This window comes from Ursus americanus, chromosome 14, assembly GCF_024610735.1.
Source record: "Ursus americanus isolate L20-20 chromosome 14, mUrsAme1.1.p, whole genome shotgun sequence".
Taxonomy (NCBI): domain Eukaryota; kingdom Metazoa; phylum Chordata; class Mammalia; order Carnivora; family Ursidae; genus Ursus; species Ursus americanus.
This window is the reverse complement of record NC_142140.1, coordinates 27719505-27739137: the sequence shown is the minus strand read 5'-3', so window position 1 is coordinate 27739137 and position 19633 is coordinate 27719505. Positions and strand designations below refer to the sequence as shown.

At 39.4% G+C, this 19633-nt stretch overlaps 1 protein-coding gene across 1 annotated transcript in view; it reads right to left on the bottom strand.

The window, feature by feature from the left end:
• CADPS (calcium dependent secretion activator) overlaps positions 1–19633 on the bottom strand; it is a 799713-nt gene that overhangs the window by 467648 nt on the left and 312432 nt on the right. The window contains exons 7-8 of the mRNA XM_087866885.1: positions 16298–16388; positions 2560–2717 (exon numbers count right to left, since the gene is read on the bottom strand). The gene's annotated coding sequence lies outside the window, so the exon portion shown is untranslated. The remainder of the gene's footprint in view (positions 1–2559; positions 2718–16297; positions 16389–19633) is intronic.

Here is a 19633-nt window from a genome sequence, read left to right as displayed (position 1 = left end):
TTTTAGAAGGTATACCAGCATAAAAAGGAAAGTTAAGTAAAAGATGAGGCCAAGTAGCAAAGCTTGAAGAGTTAGTTGGCTAGGACTTTAAAGAGAGCCCTTGGAGTGTATTTGAACAGGCATATCAACTGCCATAGATATACTCTTCTTCATCATTTCCTTGAAGGGCATTATTATGTAATGCCATATAAAAGGACCATATACAAACTTCCCCAAATTAGTGAAAATCAATCTGCATTTCAATCAAATCATCATAAGAAATGCAATAAAAGTTTAAAGAATATTCTGCACTCAGGGGCGCCTGGGTGGCTCAGTCATTAAGCGTCTGCCTTCGGCTCAGGGGGTGATCCCAGGGTCCTGGAATTGAGCCCCGCATCGGAATCCCTGCTCTGCTGGGAGCCGGCTTCTTCCCCTCCCACTCCCCCTGCTTGTGTTCCCTCTCTTGCTGGCAGTCTCTCTTTCTGTCAAATAAATAAATAACATCTTAAAAAAAAAAAAAAAAGAAAGAATATTCTACACTCAAAGTCAACTTGCAGTGGAGAAACTGCAAAAAGTTAGACCTAAATCATAAAGCCTTATCTTTCTTTGCATTATTATTTATACCGCACAACAAAATGAGACTCCTATGAGTCACCAGTACTTTTTTGTACTGTCAGCCATTAAAACATTAAAACAGCACATTTACCCTGCAGTGGCCATAACCGATTTGATTACTTCAGAAAATGTGTGGGAAAGGAAAACAACACATGTGTGATGATGCCTTCAGGCAATAGGTTGAGTAATCACATAAAACTGAGTAATCATTTGTTTTCCCACCCATACATGTGCATAACCTCTAGTGACTTGACAGACAGTGGGAATGATTTTATGGAGTAACTTCATCATGGGACTCAATCACGTATTCAGGGCTATTGAGGGCAACTGAGACTTCAGTTCCTTGTTGACATCTTACTAGTAGGGGGATGAAAACTGATGAATGTTCAAATTATATCCATATTCATGACATAAAATATATGACGTTAAAATTGATCTCTCAAAGGAGCTACTAGTTTAAAAAAATAGGAAAAACCATAGCCTGGTGATGAGGGAATGGAAGCCAAGCTGAGGACAAAGCAGAAGCTGACACCCTGCAACCCCTCCCCCTGGGATGTATACAACATTCCTCAGGCACTCCTGGCTGCCCTACAGGACAAAGAAACAGTTAACCTATAGATACCACTATTTTGCAAGACCGGAGTCTCCCTCAGTTTACAGATATCTTAGCAGTCTACAAGAACAAAGCTATCAGTAACCAAGCTTCCAGAAGGGAATGTATATAGACACAATTAAACTTCCTTACTACCTACAGTCCATTGACAAGTCCTTAAAACAGGCACAGTGACATTCCTCTAGGAACTCAACTGCCTTGATGTTAACTCTTTGCTAAGGGCCAAAGGCAGTCCTAGTCTGACCCCCTCCCCTCCACCAAGATCCTGTAGGTCTACTTTAACGTATAAAAATTCCTTTGGAAACTTCCTTTATCTCTACCCTCCCCCTCAAGATACGTGTTGTCAATCGTCCCCCAAGCATATGGCCCACCGATATACATCTGAAGGGTCTCATGACTCAGGTTTTATTAGACAGTAATAAATGACCTTTTCCCAACAACAGCTAGCCCCCTCAAGGTCCTGGAAATCTTGCTTCCAAAATTCCTTACAGACTTAAGCTATCCCTAACCCCCTCCCAACTTGAGGGTATATAATGGGCCATTCCTCACAACCCCAGTGCAGCAGCTCTTTTTGCCCACAGGTCTTGTCCCTGTGCTTTAATAAACCACCATTTTGCACCAAAGATGCCTCAAGAATTCTTTCTTGGTCGGCGGCTCTGACTCCACCCCACTGAACCTTACCTATATTCCACAACCTCATCACTGGTAAAGGTTTGATTTTTTTACCTAAGTTTGCCCAGGTGATAAAGGCAAACTTCTAATATCTCCATATCAAATTTATATTCCATAGTTATTGATACAGTCTCAGGGTCAAATATTTGTTTTTGTTTTTTGCCTTATAATTGCCTTTGTTATTGTCATGGTTTTTTTATTGTTATTGTTTTTTTAGTTCTTATAGACATTACTCACTGGGTAAAACATGTCCAAGCACCTCCTATTTTATTAACTGAGTTGTTTCTAGAAAGAAAGAAGATACTCAAACCAAGAATCTAAAACACCAAATTTTGCATTTAAACTTGGATTCAAATTCTGATTCTACCAGCTATGTGGCCTGGAAAAAAGAGTGGCTTCTTTGATCCTCAGTTCTTCAACCTTTAAATTGGCAATGAAAGTACCAAAAATGCAGAGTATTTTTATGAGGGTGAATCAAGTTCATGCATCTAAAATGCTTAACACAGTATCTGGCACATATTCATGAAATGAAAACAATGATCAACATTATACATGAATTTTCATCCCACTGAATGGGCAGACCAAAAGAAGAATATGTCTGGCATTTGCCTTCTGCAGGGAGGATAGGTCCTATTGGAGAAATTTCTACAAAAATTCCACTTTGTTATCAAGAACTTTACCTGCCATCCGGAATAAAGTACTTCACTTGAGATAGCTTAGACAAATACATGAAGTTATCATTATATATTTCGTCAAAATTCATCTCAAGAAGAACTTATTTGCCAAGTGGCCACAAAATAAGGATGTTATAACCAGACTTGTAATGAGGTTGACATTCCTGGAAGAAAAAAGAAAGAAAAGGCCATTCAAACATTGCTTTTTGAGGGCTCAGCTAAATAGCTTTCAGAAAGAGCTTCTACTAGCTTGTATTTGCATAACAAAAAGATTCCCCCACCTTCCTATAGTCTTATTTGCAGATCCCAAATAGAATATTTATTAAAGTCTAGATGCAATTAAGTCTTTTGTGAAATTTGTGTTTGATCATGAATAGGGGTGAGTCAGAAAGTCTGTGAACATAAAGTCTGTGGAACATAAAGGGAAGTATACAAGAAAGCATTCTTATCTTATATTTAGCAATAACATTCAAATGACAAAAAAAGAGAGAAGATTTCAGAGTAAGATGAAGTTTTCCATTGAGTGCATTCACTGCTAATCTTGGTTTCTTTGTTTATTGCTCTCATTAATTCAACTAACATATGCTAGATGTTGGAAGATTTGCTTATAAAGTGGTGATGGGAAAGGTAGTCTTTGCCCTAACCTAATCTGTCTGGATTCTGAAAGTGCTTTTGTATGAAAGGAAAATATAGTGAGTCCTCAAATAGTAATGTGTGTTTCATTAACATAACAAAAACCATGTTTTAGATTACTACTAAAAGATGCCATAAAATCTCAGCTTTTTTATTTCACTCCAGAAACTTAAAAGGAAGTCTGTTCTCACCTTCATTATTGTTCTGAATTAGGATTTTTAAAAAATGGTCTATATTTTACTATGAATATTTCAGAGAGGTAGTTCCTAAGAGTTTACCTAATCTGGAAAGGTATTTGGGGGAGGGGGGCCAAGCAGGGTGATTTTTTTTTTTTAGCATAAAAGATGTCTTAAACTAATCAACTAATTTGTCCATAATTCCATGGAAACTACAGCAGGGTTATGCATTTGGATAGTGTCACCGAGTAAGGGAGAATAAATTTCCTTTTACTGTGATTTTGTAGACTTAAATATCCCAAAGTAATTTGTTTGTCACCTCACCTTATTTTCCTTTGCAAAGGCCAAACAAATCAACTTGAGAGAAAAAGGGAAGGAAAACAATAATCTATGTTTTCATTTTCCTAGATTATTTGATTCCCTGGTAGGTTTGCTCACTTACATATCATACCAAAATATTCATAATTTAAAAGTTGGCAGGAAATGAGACTGCAATCCTTCTGTCCCTGTCGGAACATACCAGGGAATCAGGATTTTCCCTTACCCCAGAGATTTCTTTCAGCATGAGCCAATTTTCAAGACTGGGGATGCTAAGTGACAAGAATTACATGTGAAACCTTACAATAAGCCAAGAGTTCTGGTGGATACACCCTAAAAGTGTGTTCCAGAACCTCAAAGGCATTTTGATTCTGTTCATTAAAATGTGGATGTGTTTCTAACCACTGGGACCAGCATCACTTGTCATTTAAGTCAGATGTTGTGAGCCGAGGCTCTGGTAATCCTTATCATTTATGTAGGTATATAGGGACTTCTAATAACACTTATTAAGTAACTCTTGACTTTAGAGTTCAGTTATTTTTTTCATTGATTCATTAAAAACACACTGAGGCCCTATTATGTACCAACTTCTGTGTTAGATCTTGAGCCAAGTGTTTTGCTTCCAAGGGACTCACAGTCTATCTGGGAATATAGGCAATAGAAGAAAAATGATAATGTCCTCTGGAAAGTTCAAGGATAGATCTATCTGCCTTGAGTGTTATGGGATCAGCTAGGAGGACCACTTAGGGTTGGGCTGTAAAAACTGGATGAGGAAATAGAAAAGTAGAATTGACAATAGGCTATAGTCTAATATGTCGGAAAGATGGAAAATATACCAAAGAGGGTGATCTGGGGAGAATCTCTATTTTGAAATATGTCTTTATGATAGTGCCAGAAAGGTTTTAAGGTGATACCTTTCTAAAAGGAGAAGGGGAACACAGGGGGATTTCTGGGCAAGGAGAACTATGTGAGGAGAGGCTCAAGGGCAAAGAGCAGAACTGTATATGGAAAGGTCTGCTCAGAGACTGGAATCAGGCCTGGGTTCAAATCCCTACTCTGTCACTCTCTAGCTAATACTGAGATAATCCATGCAGAAATTTCCTAGAGCAGTTGAAGCTTCACCGAATAAGGGAAAATAAATTTCCTTTTACCATGATTTTGTAGACTTAAATTTCCCAAAGTAATTTTTTGCCACCTGACCTTCTTTTCTTTTGCTAATCACAACCTGCCTAGTTATTCTATTTTTAATTCAGACATTCATTGTTAGCTTTAGAGAATTCTAAGATTAAGTTACCTTAAAATTTGCCCTATTTGGGGAATAATAGTAGTGATCACAATGATAAATGTTGTTGATGATAATAATGATAATCAACACAATGTTCACTCATGGGGTGCTTTCTTAATATGTGTGTTTTATGTGTTTCCTCTCATTTTTTTGCTAACAAGTGCCTCATGGTCTTGATTTGAATTAGTGCTATGAGACACCTCAGTACAGTATAGGGTAGATGAGCTTCTAGGATTGCTTCTTGGTTATAGTTTGGATTCTAGTCATTATAAAGGCTATCACGAGCACAGTAACCTGGACTCAGATCCCGGCCACAACAGCTGGTATAGCCATGTGTCTTGGGCAAGTCACTTAATGCTTCAGGTCACAAATTTCCTTTGTTATGGTATTTTCTTTATAGGATCATTCTAAGGATTAAGAAGTAAGGGTCAAGAAATGTATCTATTAGATCTCATCATAATCATCATGTAGCTTTTTTCCTCCACACTCCTGACAAATACAGCAATATCAACAAGAGCATAGGTCAGGACTCCCCTTTTGATTTTTTTCCCCAATCTCCTCACTTGAAGGGAAGGCTCCTGAATAAAGATATTCGATCTCGTGGGTCAATCATTTTGACACTTTTCTACTGCTTCCAAGAGACACGATTCAAATACCATTATGGACAGCTCTTCCTTTACCCTGCCTGCTCCTTAGAAAGACCCTTTGGTTCAATTCCCATCTGTTAATAATTTTGTACTCCGTATCCCATTAATAATTTCTAGTATCTATTCCCCATCCTTCCTAAATTCTAGTTAAGAAATCTTGAAACAGTTTTTCATTTTTCCTTTGTCCCTCCCATGGGCATTAATTAGCCTCAGAGCTCAAAAGACATGGCTATAAAATAACCACCATCCCCATTACCAAAAATGCAGGTTATAGTCTGTAAAAAATATTTCCCACAGCACACTGCTATCACGGGTGGCATGAGGGACAGCCAAACCTTTAAAGTCCACAAACAGTATTAACCACAACTTTCATGAAAGTGACTTTGAGTTGAATTTGGAAAGAAAGTTGGAGCTTCTAGAATTGCTTAGGTGAACTCTCTCCCTATGAACTAGGGAAGAACAGGACCTATTACTCTGACAATGAGGTGGGAATAAAAATGCAGAATTACATGACTTCTGTCCTTTCTTACTTCCCCCTACCCCCAATTTGAATAGCGCACCTTCATGTGGGGCTTCCCTTGGACATCAGAGGTCATTAGAATGACCTATGTTGGGGACGCCTGGTTGGCTTGGTTGGTTAAGCATCTGACTCTTGATTTCAGCTCAGGCCATGATCTCAGGGTCCTGAGATGGAGCCCTGCGGACGGGCTCCGTGCTTGGCAGGGAGTCTGCTTGAGTTTCTCTCTCTCCCTCTCCCGCTGCCCCTCCCCCTGCTCATGCTCTCTCTCTCTCATTCTCTCTAATAAATAAATAAATCTTTTTTTTAAAAAAGGCCCTACTTTGTCTCTGCTCATGGCAACTCAAAACATCTGCGAGCCGTGGTTTTCAAATTTTAGTGTGTATAAAGGATGCCTGGAAACAATCTTAAAGATGGAAATTTCTGGGCCCCATCCCCCTAGTTTTTGATGTATTAGGTCTATGGTAGGTTTCTGGAATATGCATTTTTGTCAGTTGTCCTATGATGAATTGGTGCAAATAGTCTATGTCTTCCCTTTGAGAAACACCCCTTAGTGAACTTTCATTCTTATGACATATGGATAGAGGAGATAGGATATAGATCTCAAATTATTACTTGTACAGGAAATGCTCAATAGAACATGAAAGAGAGATATTTTCTTCTACATATGTAGGAAAGAGAATCCTCAGGAGAAAAACAACCAGAATGGGGTCTTAATGACAGTGTCATTCTGGGGGAGTTAGAATGAGGAAATACCCAAGCCCAAGAAAATTACATTGTCTGCAAATCACAACCAGTCCTGAAGGCTTTGCCTTCTTCTGAAGACTGGTTTCCTCTCTCTCTCCTCTCCACTGAGCCCTAGGATAATCTAAGCAGCCACTCCCAGAGGACTTCCCTGCTCTGTTCCAAGTCATTCTTGGCACTCCAGACCTTACTTCTACTCTCTGGGTTCCAGGTTTCAGTTTGATGGAAACAGGATGTGAACACCAGATGCATCCCTCTTGGCAAAATGAGTAGGAACCTCTATGGCCTTGCCCCATTCCCATCCTGAGGGAGGAGGAGGAGCTGCCTCACCAAAGAGAACTAGGAAATCGGGGCTAGAGTCTCCACTCAAGAACGGAAACCTCTGGGCACAGTATTCAGGCAAATGGCCTCCCAGTACACTAAGGCTTCTGTCTTACTCTGTTTCAACCATGGAAAAATGAGTCAGGGCCCAGATAAAAATTTTCTTTTGGGTGCTGCTCAATGGGAAGTGTATTTTAAGAAGGGAAAGCTATTTTTAAGGATTACTTTTATTAGTCTATTGATTCCAGACTCAGAAATGGGTCAGCTCTCCTCCTGTGCTGTTAACGGTATTTTTGAGAAGTCGTTAAATAAATGCAAAGTCACTAATTTGCCACTTGGAGTCCTGACCCACTCTTATGCTCTGCCAAGGATAAGAGATGATTTTGTTCTTAGCCTATTTTGCTGTCAGCCTATTTTTCATTCACTGAGAATCCCTGACCTCTCCATCCCAGGTTAGGCAGTCAGGAGCCCCAGCGGGATTCTCAGACTCAATCTGCAGTTATTTTAAGAATTTAAATTACATAAGCAAGGCCCTTTTTAGAATCCCTTCTTAGGGTCAGCCCCACACAAGACATCATTAAAATTGCTGCCATGAGCATGTGAGTGACTTTTGCCATTTGGTCTTTTATGACTAGGGCTGCAGAGGCTGTTACCATGAGAAGGGGGGTGCAGATCATCTGGTCTCTACTCCTACAGAGTTGCTGGGAACAACACTCTTAGCACTGTAGAAATGGCAGAGGGAACACTGGCTATAGAAACAGAAACTCAACTCAAACCAGTTTAAGGAAGGAAAGGAATGTGTGGGCTCACCAACTTAATCCAGCAATAGAGATTTAGGCACAGTTGGTCCGGAGCTTAGGAGAAGTAAGACATCAAGATTCAGTCCCTTTTTCTTTCAGTTCTGCTTTGCTTTGTGTTGACTTTACTCTGGGTCAGGCCTTCTCCATGTAATGTCCCCTGGCAATTCCAGACAATGTCCTTACTGTATAAGTCCTTTGGAAAGAAGTACATTCTTTTTTTCCCAAGAGTTTCCCAAAAGTTTTGACTGGAACTTCATTACATTGATTGGGACCAAATGTCATGTATGCTCCATTGCCATGACCAAGGGCATGCAGTGCTCTGATTAGGTGATCCAAAATCACATGCCCGCTCTTAGAGTCAGAATCACCCACTGAAGGACATGAATTGTGTTGGAAAGATGTGGTTCTCCAAGGGAAACAAATGTTTGGTCTCAGAAGAAAATCAGTGGAGGTTGGGGAGAAAGAAAAAACAACCCTATGACATGCAATTTGATTAGACAAAACAAATGATGATATGAGTTCCTTGATGGACTTCCAGATTTGGGGAAACACCCACTAACCCCAGAGCACTCACATTCCCAAATCTCATGTAGCCCTTGAAACATGGCCAAAATAAGAAAAGAAAAAGCAAACCCTATCATGGAGCCACTTGCCTGTCCTGCCAGAGAGTCCAGTGCATAAGGCCAAGATAGCTGCAAAAGTTTGGCCCATTCCAGCTCTTGTATCAAATGATGTTATTCAACAAGAGAAAAATTGCTATTATTTAGTGAGTGTCTACCATATGCCAAGTGCTGTGCTGGGTGTTACACACACACACACACACACACACACACACACACACAGAGCGCAAATATCTGATCTATACATGCTATTTAGATTCATACTGCTCGTCTGTGTGTATTATTCAGACTCATTGGATAGGGGGTCTGAAGGCACAGCAGTGATGAAAAAAAAAGGTCTTGAGGGTCAGAAATATATCTTGTTCATTTCCATATCCTTATTATTTTACTATATTCTGGGTCCTATGTAAAGTACTTTTAAAATCCTCATTCATTTAATCCTTACAACAATCCTATGAAGTGGTTACTGTTTTTAATCTCTGTTTTACAGATAATGAAACTGAGGCACAGAGTGGTTACCCAGACAGTAAATGGAAGCTTTAAATGAGATTCAAGCCCAGGCAGTCTGACTTCACAGCTTCTCCTAAAAAGTGTACTAATTTTTTTGGGGGGGTACAGATTTATTTATTTGTTTCGGGGGCAAGATCCGAAGGTGTGTCAGAGGGAGAGAGAGAGAAACTTTAGCAGACTCTCCACTGAACGCAGACCCTGACTTGGGCCTCGGCGCAGGGCTTGATCTAATGACCCTCAGGGTCATTAGATCAAGCCCTGCACCGAAACCAAGAGTCAGACGCTTAACTGACTGTGCCACCCAGGTGCCCCAAAAGTGTACTAATTCTTGTTAATCTAAACATGGAAATAGGGATCTAGCTCCTTGACTCACAATTCTGACAAAACCATACAGCAGAAAGATAGATGCTCTATACCTGTACTGTCTAATATGTTATTGGCCACATGTGGCTATTTAAATTAAAACTAATTGAAATTAAATTAAAGTTTAGTTCCTCAGTTCCCTAGTCACATTCTAGGTGCTCAGTAGCCACATGTGGCTAGACTAGTGCAGATAGAAAACAATTCCGTTCTTAAGAGAAAATTCTATCAGGTGACAGTAGTAGATGAATTCTAAGTGCCATTTCCAATCTTGATAGGAATAGGAAACTGACTGGTTTTGGTAGAATATCCCTACCAACCATGCTGGTTTCTGTTCCCCATTTGCAGTCCATTCCCTCCTCACAGTGAGCAACCATGCTTTTCCATCCCACTCCCTTTATACATTGTCTGCTCTGGGCCTCTCTACAGTCACACAAGGCAGGAATCTCTAGCTCATAACTGCCACCCCTTCTTCAAGTTCTACTTAAAGCAGGGAATCTGGCTGCACTGTTGGCAGGAAACCCTGGCAAAGGTGGAGCTGGACATAAAACTCTGGGTTTGATATCCTAAAAGATACTGCTTCTGTGGTGGAAAGCTCAGTCTTTGGAGACATACGGACCTGGGTCTGAATCCCAGATCACCACATAACTGTGACAGGACCTCAGATAAGTGGTGTGGCAATCTGATCCTCACCTATAAAAATGAGTTCATACCATATTAACATTGATGTCTTTGACATAGCATCTAATAGCCAAGAATTGGCAGCTACTGAGGTCACTATTATGATGAGGACATAACTCAGGTGACCCATAGTTCTCCATTCTTCTCTCACCCTTCTGTTTAAAAGCAACAAGACAATATCCTGAGTCAATTCTCAAAGGACCATGATCTTCTTCCTAGGTAATATCTGGGACATGCTGAAATCAGTTCCGGACACTTTATGGTACCCTTCAAAGCCCTCTTTGCCCTGGATGACATCTTCAGAGCAACATGGGTCAATTGGGTGATCTGGTAATGTGTTTCTCTCTTTGTTTCATTCATTCCAAGCATTACCACAGGCCTTTCTTATAGCCCTTCAAAACAAAATGACAACTAGGTTGCCGTACTTAACAGATTAAGGAGGGGAATTACAAAGCAGAAAATGAAAATTTACTATTGGATAATCACTGTTTTTAGTGTCTGTAGATTACAGGCCTCCAGAGGGGTATCCCAGCCCTCTGATCTATTATGTTACATGGGCCGTCCAGCCGCCTTCACAGGAGAATTATTTTGACTATGACCTTGTTACCCATGGCTTAAAGCCAGAGCTGTCCCTTACCCCAGAGCTAGATAGAATGATCCTGTTCCAGCTCACCCCAATACCAATTGGCCTCCATTCTTGTCCTGGGAAGACTGATTCAGACAAATAATTTCTACTTCCTAATCTTGAGGATAATAGGTAGAAAGCAAGATGATATAGCAGCTAGTGAAAGGCCAAGACAAGGGAAATCTGCTGATTCCTTAACTCACCCACATACTTCATCTCAAAATAGGTTGAAGGAAATTTCTCTACTTCCATCCAGTCCTATTTGCTGCTCTCTGATCTCTTGGTTTGTTCTGAGCTGGAGAAGAATCAGGAGTTCATGTGGTGTTTGTGCGGTGGCCTGTATAGGTGCCAAGGGCTCCTGAGCATTGCCTTCCAATTAAACCACAGATTGCATCTCATGTTTTCAACCTTTTCTGTAGCCTTGATTCCAGTACCAAGGCCCCTATTTATCTCTCAGGGTCAGGGCACATGGGCCATAACAAGAACAGAGGGCTCAGGAGAAGAAGGCAAGCAGCTACTAAATGGTAGAAAATGCTTAAATGATCCCAGAGAAGAGCTACAGCTTCCTTAAGGAATTACCACATTCGAGTGGCACTTTCCAAGTAACAGCTTTCATTTATTGAGAGCTCACTATGCACCAGGCATTGTGCTTACACTTTGGAAGGCAGGATCCCATCTCATTCTCAAATTGGTCATGAAAGTAGGTATAGTATCTCCTTTTTGGAAGCTGAAGTTCAGAAGGCAAGTAATAGGATCAAGATGACCCAAAAGTAATCAGGAAAGCCATAGTCAGAGGTTGGTTGACTCCAAACTCCATGTTCTCAACTTCTTTTTGTTGTTGTTTCTGTTTTAGAGAGTGAGAGAGGTGCCTGTGTGGCTCAGTTGGTTAAGCGTCTGACTCTTGATTTAGACTCAAGTCATGATCTCAGGGTTGTGACATCGAGCCCCCATGAGGCTCAGCACTCCGTGGGGAGTCTGCTGTTTTCCCTCTGACCCTCTCCCCGCTTGCACACATACGTGTCCTCTCTCTCTAAAATAAATGGGTAGTTTTTTAAATGTTTATTTTTTTAAAAGGTTTTATTTATTTATTTGAGAGAGAGGGAGGGAGCACAAGCTGGGGGGGGGGGGTGCAGGGCGAAGGGAGAAGCTGACTCCCCATTAAGCAGGGAGCCTGAAACTCTGTTTCTCAGAGTCCATAGTCTCTCATGCTTCATTCCCCCTTCTGATTACCCTCCCTTTTCTTTATCCCTTTCTTCTCCGACCAGTTTTCCTAGTTCTTATGTTCCATAGATGAGAGAAACCATATAATAATTCTCTTTCTTTGCTTGATTTACTTTAAAAAAAAAAACAAACTTCATTTGTTTAGTATTTCAAACTGAGATAATATTATATTAACTCAATTCTTTGGCTTGCAGGTAATATTATATTGACTCAATTCTTTGGTTTGGGCAATTTAGTGTTTAAATTATATTTTTCATTGATTTGTAGTGAGAGTTATAGACATATATACATAACGATGAAGAGTATGTACCCTTTTTATCCCACATATATTACAATAGAAAACATGGAATATTCTCTATCACATTACATTTAAAATCAGAAGTCCATTTGGATGTCTATCACATGTTAGAACTTACACACTTCCCTCAGCTTATGCTGAATTCTGCTTGCATTATAGTTTTTTATCTCACATTTTGGGGCATTACATACATTTCAGCAAATAAGCTGTCCCTTTTTTCTAAAAAGTGTTAATTACTCTTTAGGGAAAAGGAATCATATTTATACATATACATATATATGTGCAATTAGCACATAGTGGGGCTCTAGTAACTAGTTGATATTAAATGATAGAATTTTCAGAAAACAGCATCCAATATCCTAAATGCATTTTAAATTTTTCCCAGATGTGAAAACTTTTTGTGTCCTTCCTCCTCTCTTTTAAAGAGAGTTTGAACTTGACCAATATATTTTTTTTTTTCCCATTTGGACCTCTAATTAGACACCATAGCAGTTCTTCTAACTTTAGGGATCTCCATATCTCTGGTTAGGGCCTTTCCCACATTGCCTTTTTCTTAGAAAGCTCAACCTTTCTCTCTATGGGATGTATACATTTATGTAATATAAACGTTTTTATGATCATTGATTCTTGAAACCAGGCACAACACTTAACGGGCTGATCAATACTCTTAAATGTCAAGGCAATCAGGAGTACAAACTGGAAGAGTTCCCAAGTTCATGATTACGTGTTATAAATCCCAAGACACCAAGTGCTGACAATGACAGACAAATGGGCAAAAGTACCCTCTATGGGCGATGTCCCCTGATTGGGAACTAAGGTCACATTTGCCTGCTTGTTCTTCCTCTTCTCTTGTAACCCTAACATTTGCCATAGGATGCAGGTTGCAGGGGAAGAGAACACTGAATTGGAAGATCATTATAAAAATATTGCAGTGGGCTATCAAAGGTATTTGAAACTAACTTTTTATTTTTGCAATAATTTTAGATTTACAGAAAAGTTGCAAAGGTAGTGACAGGGAGTTCCTGTACACCCCTCACCCAGTTTTCCCCCGGATATTACACAGTACATTTGTCCAAACTGAGAAACCAATGTTGGCACATTACTGTTAACTAAACTCCAGATTTCATTTGGATTTCACCCGTTTTTCCACTAATGTCTCTTTTTAATGTTCCAGGATCCAGTTTAGGGATCTACATTGCATTTAGTCATTATGCCTCTCACATCTCTAGGTATGGTCCCAAATTTCCTGCACCTGTGATAACTACCCAGTCTCCCTTTATTTTAAAAAAAGATTTTAATCTACCCGGAATTTTATCAAAGTTTATTTCTTTGAAGTGGACTTGAGTTATCAGGTTGTTATTTTCTTTTGTGTTTTTGCATTTTTGTGGTTCTTATGAGGACAAAATATTTCTTAGGACTCTTATGACCTGGCAAATAATGTTTCTGTTTTTGTCCTCTTTGTAGTAATCGTTTGACTGGAGGAGGGCATGATCAGCAAGAAGGGGATGCTTTTGGCTGGTTATAGTATCCTTCTGCTAGGCATATCATCTTAATTCTGTTGTAATTAGTTTTACAAATAATTTAAGCCTCCAATTTAAAAATATTCAAATAGTTTTACTCCACCATGGCATATTATATGAAACAGGTTTCCCACACTGCCTTCAGTGATCTACAAATAGATAGTAGTTTCCTTTAACAACGTTCTTTAAACCAAGCAAGCTCCACACTCCAATCTGTTGCATTAGCTCCCACTATTTAAGTGCTAAAGTCCTTGCCAAAGTAGAATGTCCATAATCCCCCTGCAGTTTGACTTTTGTCACCACCTTTCCATAAGACCTGCTTTGAATTCTAAATTGAACATTTCTGGGGGGAAGCTTTCTGTTATATTCTCTTTACATTAAATAAGAGCAAGTAGTTTGGAAGCAAAGAGATCTGAACTCAAACTCCAGGTCTGCCACCCACTATGTGACCTCAAGCAAGGTACTTACCCTCTCTGATCCTCCATTTCTTCATCTGTAAAATGGGAAGACAGCTTTTTTTCCAGGATTTGATTTTCAAAGCCCTTCCTATTTTCTGAGTTGCTCGTTTTGTAGCTATTTGCTATCACCCCAACTTTAGCCAGGAATGAAAGAATCTAAAACTAGAGACAGTTGCTTCTCCTTCCCTTTCTCCTTCATTACCCTCAAATTCCCAGAGAACAAAAAGAAAGCAGCAGTGGTAAGAGGGATGCATGACTGTGGGCCAAGTGTTTGCACTGGATGGTTTCATATGGACATCTGGAAAGGGGTTGGGGCTGCCGCACTGAGAGGCAGATAGGAGTAGCATTTTGCAGTTAATTTTGGGAGGAACAGTCCCCAGATCTGCTCTATTCTGTAGAAGCTTGCTTCAAGTTCGTATCCATTGCCTTTGTGTTAGATGTGGTCCCTGTGCGTGAATTCTCTCCCTTGAGTAGGGCTCCCTTCATCACTTTGTGTCCATGGGACCACTCCCACCATCTTCTCTGGCTTGACACATAAGCTCTAACACTTTTCTCTGGACCTTGCCACAGATTCCACTATACCTCATATTTTAACTAATGAAATTTTGGACATTATTTATGGTGATTTATAGACATAAACATAAGCTATATTTATAGTCTAAAAAATACATTCACATTTTCACGTTATTGTTTTTCCCTCTAACGATCCATGTTCATGAAGAATATTTTCACAGCTTTGCAGATCAGGAGGCCAATTCACTAAAAATTTTGTGGAAAGTAACAGAGAGGACTCCTTTGTCACCCCCTCCCCCACTTCAGATCTGTCACTTGATGCTTCCTATTTTAAGGTATTAGTTTGGCTATTTGATTCAACATATACTTAGTGGTAATTATTCTGTGGCAGGCACTGTATTGGGGCAGTGCTGGTGTGTTAATTAAAGAAATAACTATGGAAAGCACTTAGCACAGTACATGATACAACTTCAGTGCTAAAAATTTTTGCATTTACTCCTTTTCTTCTCTGTCAACACTCATCAATCTAGTGATTAGAGTGATCAACAGTGTCTAGTGCCATGGTTTTCCATACTTACAGAATAAATTGAAGAAGAAATATTGAAATATTCATGCTATTTCTTTTTTCTGGCCCTCTTCTATTTAGAGAAAATGTATGAGGTCAATAAAGCCAGGAATTAAGAATGCAGAAAATAGTGTCACACAGCTACTTTTTGAATCCCACTCTGATGCTTACTATGTGGGTCAGCTTGGGCAAATTACTCAACATTTCTGAGCTTCAGGTTCCTCATCTTTGAAACAGAGATTACAATGGTAACTACTTCATAGAGGTGAAGACTTAAAAAAGGTTAGGTGTATGGGGCGCCTGGGTGGCACAGCAGTTAAGCGTCTGCCTTCGGCTCAGGGCGTGATCCTGGCGTTATGGGATCGAGCCCCACATCAGGCTCCTCTGCTATGAGCCTGCTTCTTCCTCTCCCACTCCCCCTGCTTGTGTTCCCTCTCTCGCTGGCTGTTTCTATCTCTGTCAAATAGATAAATAAAATCTTTAAAAAAAAAAAAAAGTTAGGTATAGAACGTTTCACACAGTGACTGACATACAAATAAGTATTCACTAAAAGGCAGGTGTTATTATTACCATTATTATAAACATTATGCTCTGGGAAATGATTACTAGTTATTTCATAAGGTCTTTTATTTTTTAAAGATTTATTTATTTCTTTGAGAGAGAGAGAGAGCAGGGGGAGGAGCAGAGGGCAAGAATCCTCAAGCAGACCCCCCGCTGAACGTGGAGCCTGAGATGGAGCTCCACAAGATCATGAGATCATGACCTGAGCCAAAATCAAGAGTTGGCCACTTAACCAAATGAACCACTCAGGCACTCCTTCATAAGGTCTTAATAGAATAAGCTACTCTAAAAGGGGTGTATAAAAGTTTAGGTTTCCATGAGAGTCCGTTATCTTAGTCTGAATGTTTTATTTTCAAAACAGCTGCACCTACCTGTTTCTTGCCACATCCCACAGGAGAATCTCAACCTGCTGGATGATGCTATTTACTCCTGGGATCACCATTCTCCTCAGTGTTTGAATAGCTTGTAATAAAAAGAGAATGAAAGGGTAAATATAGAGTTTGTGAGGAACATTGGTCTTTCTTGTCAAACACTATATTTAAGACATTCCTGCAGTGGGTATGGAAATCACAATGGTTATCTACTCCCACTAAAATGGAAATATTATCCTTACCTAGAAGGTATTATTGTCTAATTGAAATATTTGATGAATGAGTTGGAGAAGTAGGAAAGAGAAAGAAATGATTGGTGGTATTAGAAATAAATGAATAAAAGATTAAATTTCAGGAAGATTAATTTGGAGACAACCTGGAGTATAGATTAAAAGAGGGGAAATCCCTAGGGGAAGATTGTTAAGGTAATTGTTTGTAATCTAATCTGATTTCCTTTTCTTGAGTGAGCCACTAGACTGGTAAACTAGGGATTTTAGTAAATTTATTAATATCCTGCCTTGATCCTTAATGGATTCAGAGTGGCTTAAAACCTGAAATATTGTTCTCATTAGAAACTTTGGGTTTTATTATACTCTAATTCATTCATTCATTTACTCATTCCACACCTATTGCTTGATGGTCTACTGCATGCCAGGTACTGTGCTGTTGTTGAGCATATATATTTGTTGATAATATCATGGCTCTTGGCCCTGCTGAGCATACAATCCTGTTCAAGCTGATGAGAAATTCTACGTACAATTTTGTTCTTTCCTGGGCTTAAGCTAAACATATTGCACATTGTAAAGTTTTTAATAAATTCTTTTGGTTCAGAACACTGATGTGCTTCTAATTATCTGTAGGTGGCAATCTTTTGGAGAGATACAGATTAGCCCAGAAAGAAGCTGCTCATATTAGGAGCTCATGGAAGACTTGAGTCTCAGGAGATGATCAATCACCATGATTAATACTGTCAAATAGCTAAGGTTAAACTGTCATTTAGAGCCCAATTAAATGTGATTAAACAAGCGAAGATGACTAAATATAATACCACAAAAACTGATTTGATTTCCCCCAATTCCAAGTAGTAAATCTTGACATTTTTGAATAACACTTTAATCATAGAAGCAGAGGGTCTTTCTAGTATAACTCACCAGGAGAGTCAAAATAAAGAGGCTAATGAACGGCTTGGTGAATTTGACTTACCTCCTCCAGCCGAAGGTTTTTGGAGGAAAGGTAGAAAATGAATAAAGTATTGATATAAGGGGATATGATTAGTTGTGATCGTTATAGCTATAGCCAACATTTACTGAGCACTAGATACCGGGCACTTTGCTGAGTGCTAGAAAACTCTAAGGTACAGTATTTTATCTAACAGATCACACATTTTAGGTTCAGAGAGTTTGAGTAGCTTGTCCAAAGTCACACAGACTGTAAATAGGTGAGCAGGGATTCCAACCCAGGTTGTTCTGACTGTGAGACTTTGCCAAAGTATTATATACTGCTTCCTTCTGTGGTCTTCCTTCTCTGCAATGTTCTAGGTGTGGCCAGTGCACTTAAAAATTTTTTTCAGATTGTACCTAACATTTATTTAACTCTTAGATTCAGAAACATACTTGACTTGAATGAGTTTTAGTATTACCCAGTGTTAGTAAGTATTCAAGGCAGGGAGGGCTCAGAAGAAGTCTGGGATAGCTACAGGGTAGTGGTAATACTTGAGACAAGACTGGAAAGATGGGTGGGGCTAGAACAGGTGAGAAGGAAGAGAACAACACTGCTTCTAGGAGCTGACATCCAAAATTACAGAGGCAAAGGCCAGAGCCTGAGCTAGCCATGGTAGAAGGCTCATGTCAGAGCATAAAGGCAAATAACATCAGATTAACATGGTGAAAACAGTCTTGAAGGCCTTGCATGCCAGGAAGAAGATATATATGAAAAAAAAAAAAAGAATTTGTGGGGGGGTTTATTGTATTTTTGACCTGCATTCACAGCCTCCTTCAACCTATTGCCTTTGCAATGTGACTTTGCAGCATCTCTCACCAAGAGAGGGAGTCCTGTTTAGCTCCCTCACCTTGATCTCAAGGCTGTCTTGGTTTCAGCCTCTTATTCACATCTTGTATTATTTAAATAGTTTGGGATTTGATAGTCTCTCTGTTGTTCATAGTCATTCTGAGGGTGCTAGAGTTTGAAGATGGCATTCTTTTCAAACCCTTCAACTGTCTCAGAATTGTGAGTGAATATGGGCTATCGTGTAGCTTGCTTTGGCCAATAGTATATGGCAAACTAAGTTTCTGAGTTTGGGTTCTTTAAGACAGTTTGCTGTCAATCAGAACTGCTTGAGGCAGTTTCCACTGCCTCTTTAGACTCTTAACTTGCCTTGAGAAAGAGCTCAGTCTAGCTGGCCAGAGGAGGAGAGATCACATAGAGGAGAGGCCATTCCATACCAGGCAGCCCCTACCTAACTCACCAGCAGACCACAGACAGGAGTAAATCCAGTTTAGATCAGCTGGGCTTAGCCCAGATCAGCAGATCCACTAACTATAGACTTATGAGTGCAAACAAATGTTAATTATTGTATAGCAGTGAAGTTTTGGGGTATGACTCTGCATTATTGGGGCAATAAATAGCTGATATAATATAGTTCTTTAAGGATAAAGATGCGAAATTTTATCTTTTTTCCTTTTTCTTTAAAAATGGGAGCAGTCTAGGAAATTAATAATTAATTTATCTTTCCAACCCTCTGCCATTTAGGAAAAATATATGGGGTCAATATAGCCAAGCATTCAGACAGCAGGCAGTAGCATCAGACAGCTTCATTTTGAATCTCATCCTGCCCCGTGCTAATTGGGTCACCTTGTACATTTCTCAATAGTTCTGAGCTTCAGAGTTCTCATCTCTGAAATTGAGATTACAACAGTAACTACTTCATAGAGAGGTGAAGACTAAGTAAATGGATAGATGTAGAACCTTTAGCATAGTGACTGACTTATAAATAAGTATTCACTTAATGGTAGGTGTACTATTATTATAAACATTATGCTCTGGGAAATGGTTATTGGTTATTTTGTAAGGTCTTAACACCACTCTAAGAGGGTTGTTTAGCTTTCCCTGAGAGTCAGTTATCTTTTCAAAATGTTCTAAATGTTCTCTTTTCAAAATAGCTGCATCTACCTATTTTCCCACCATGTGCCATAAGAGAATATCTCAACCTGCTAGATGATGTTATTTGCTCCTGGGATCACCACTGTCCTCCTAATTGTTTAAATAGCTTATAATAAAAAGACAATGAAAGGGTAAGTATACAGTTTGTGAGAGATATTTGTCTTTCTTGTCAAACAG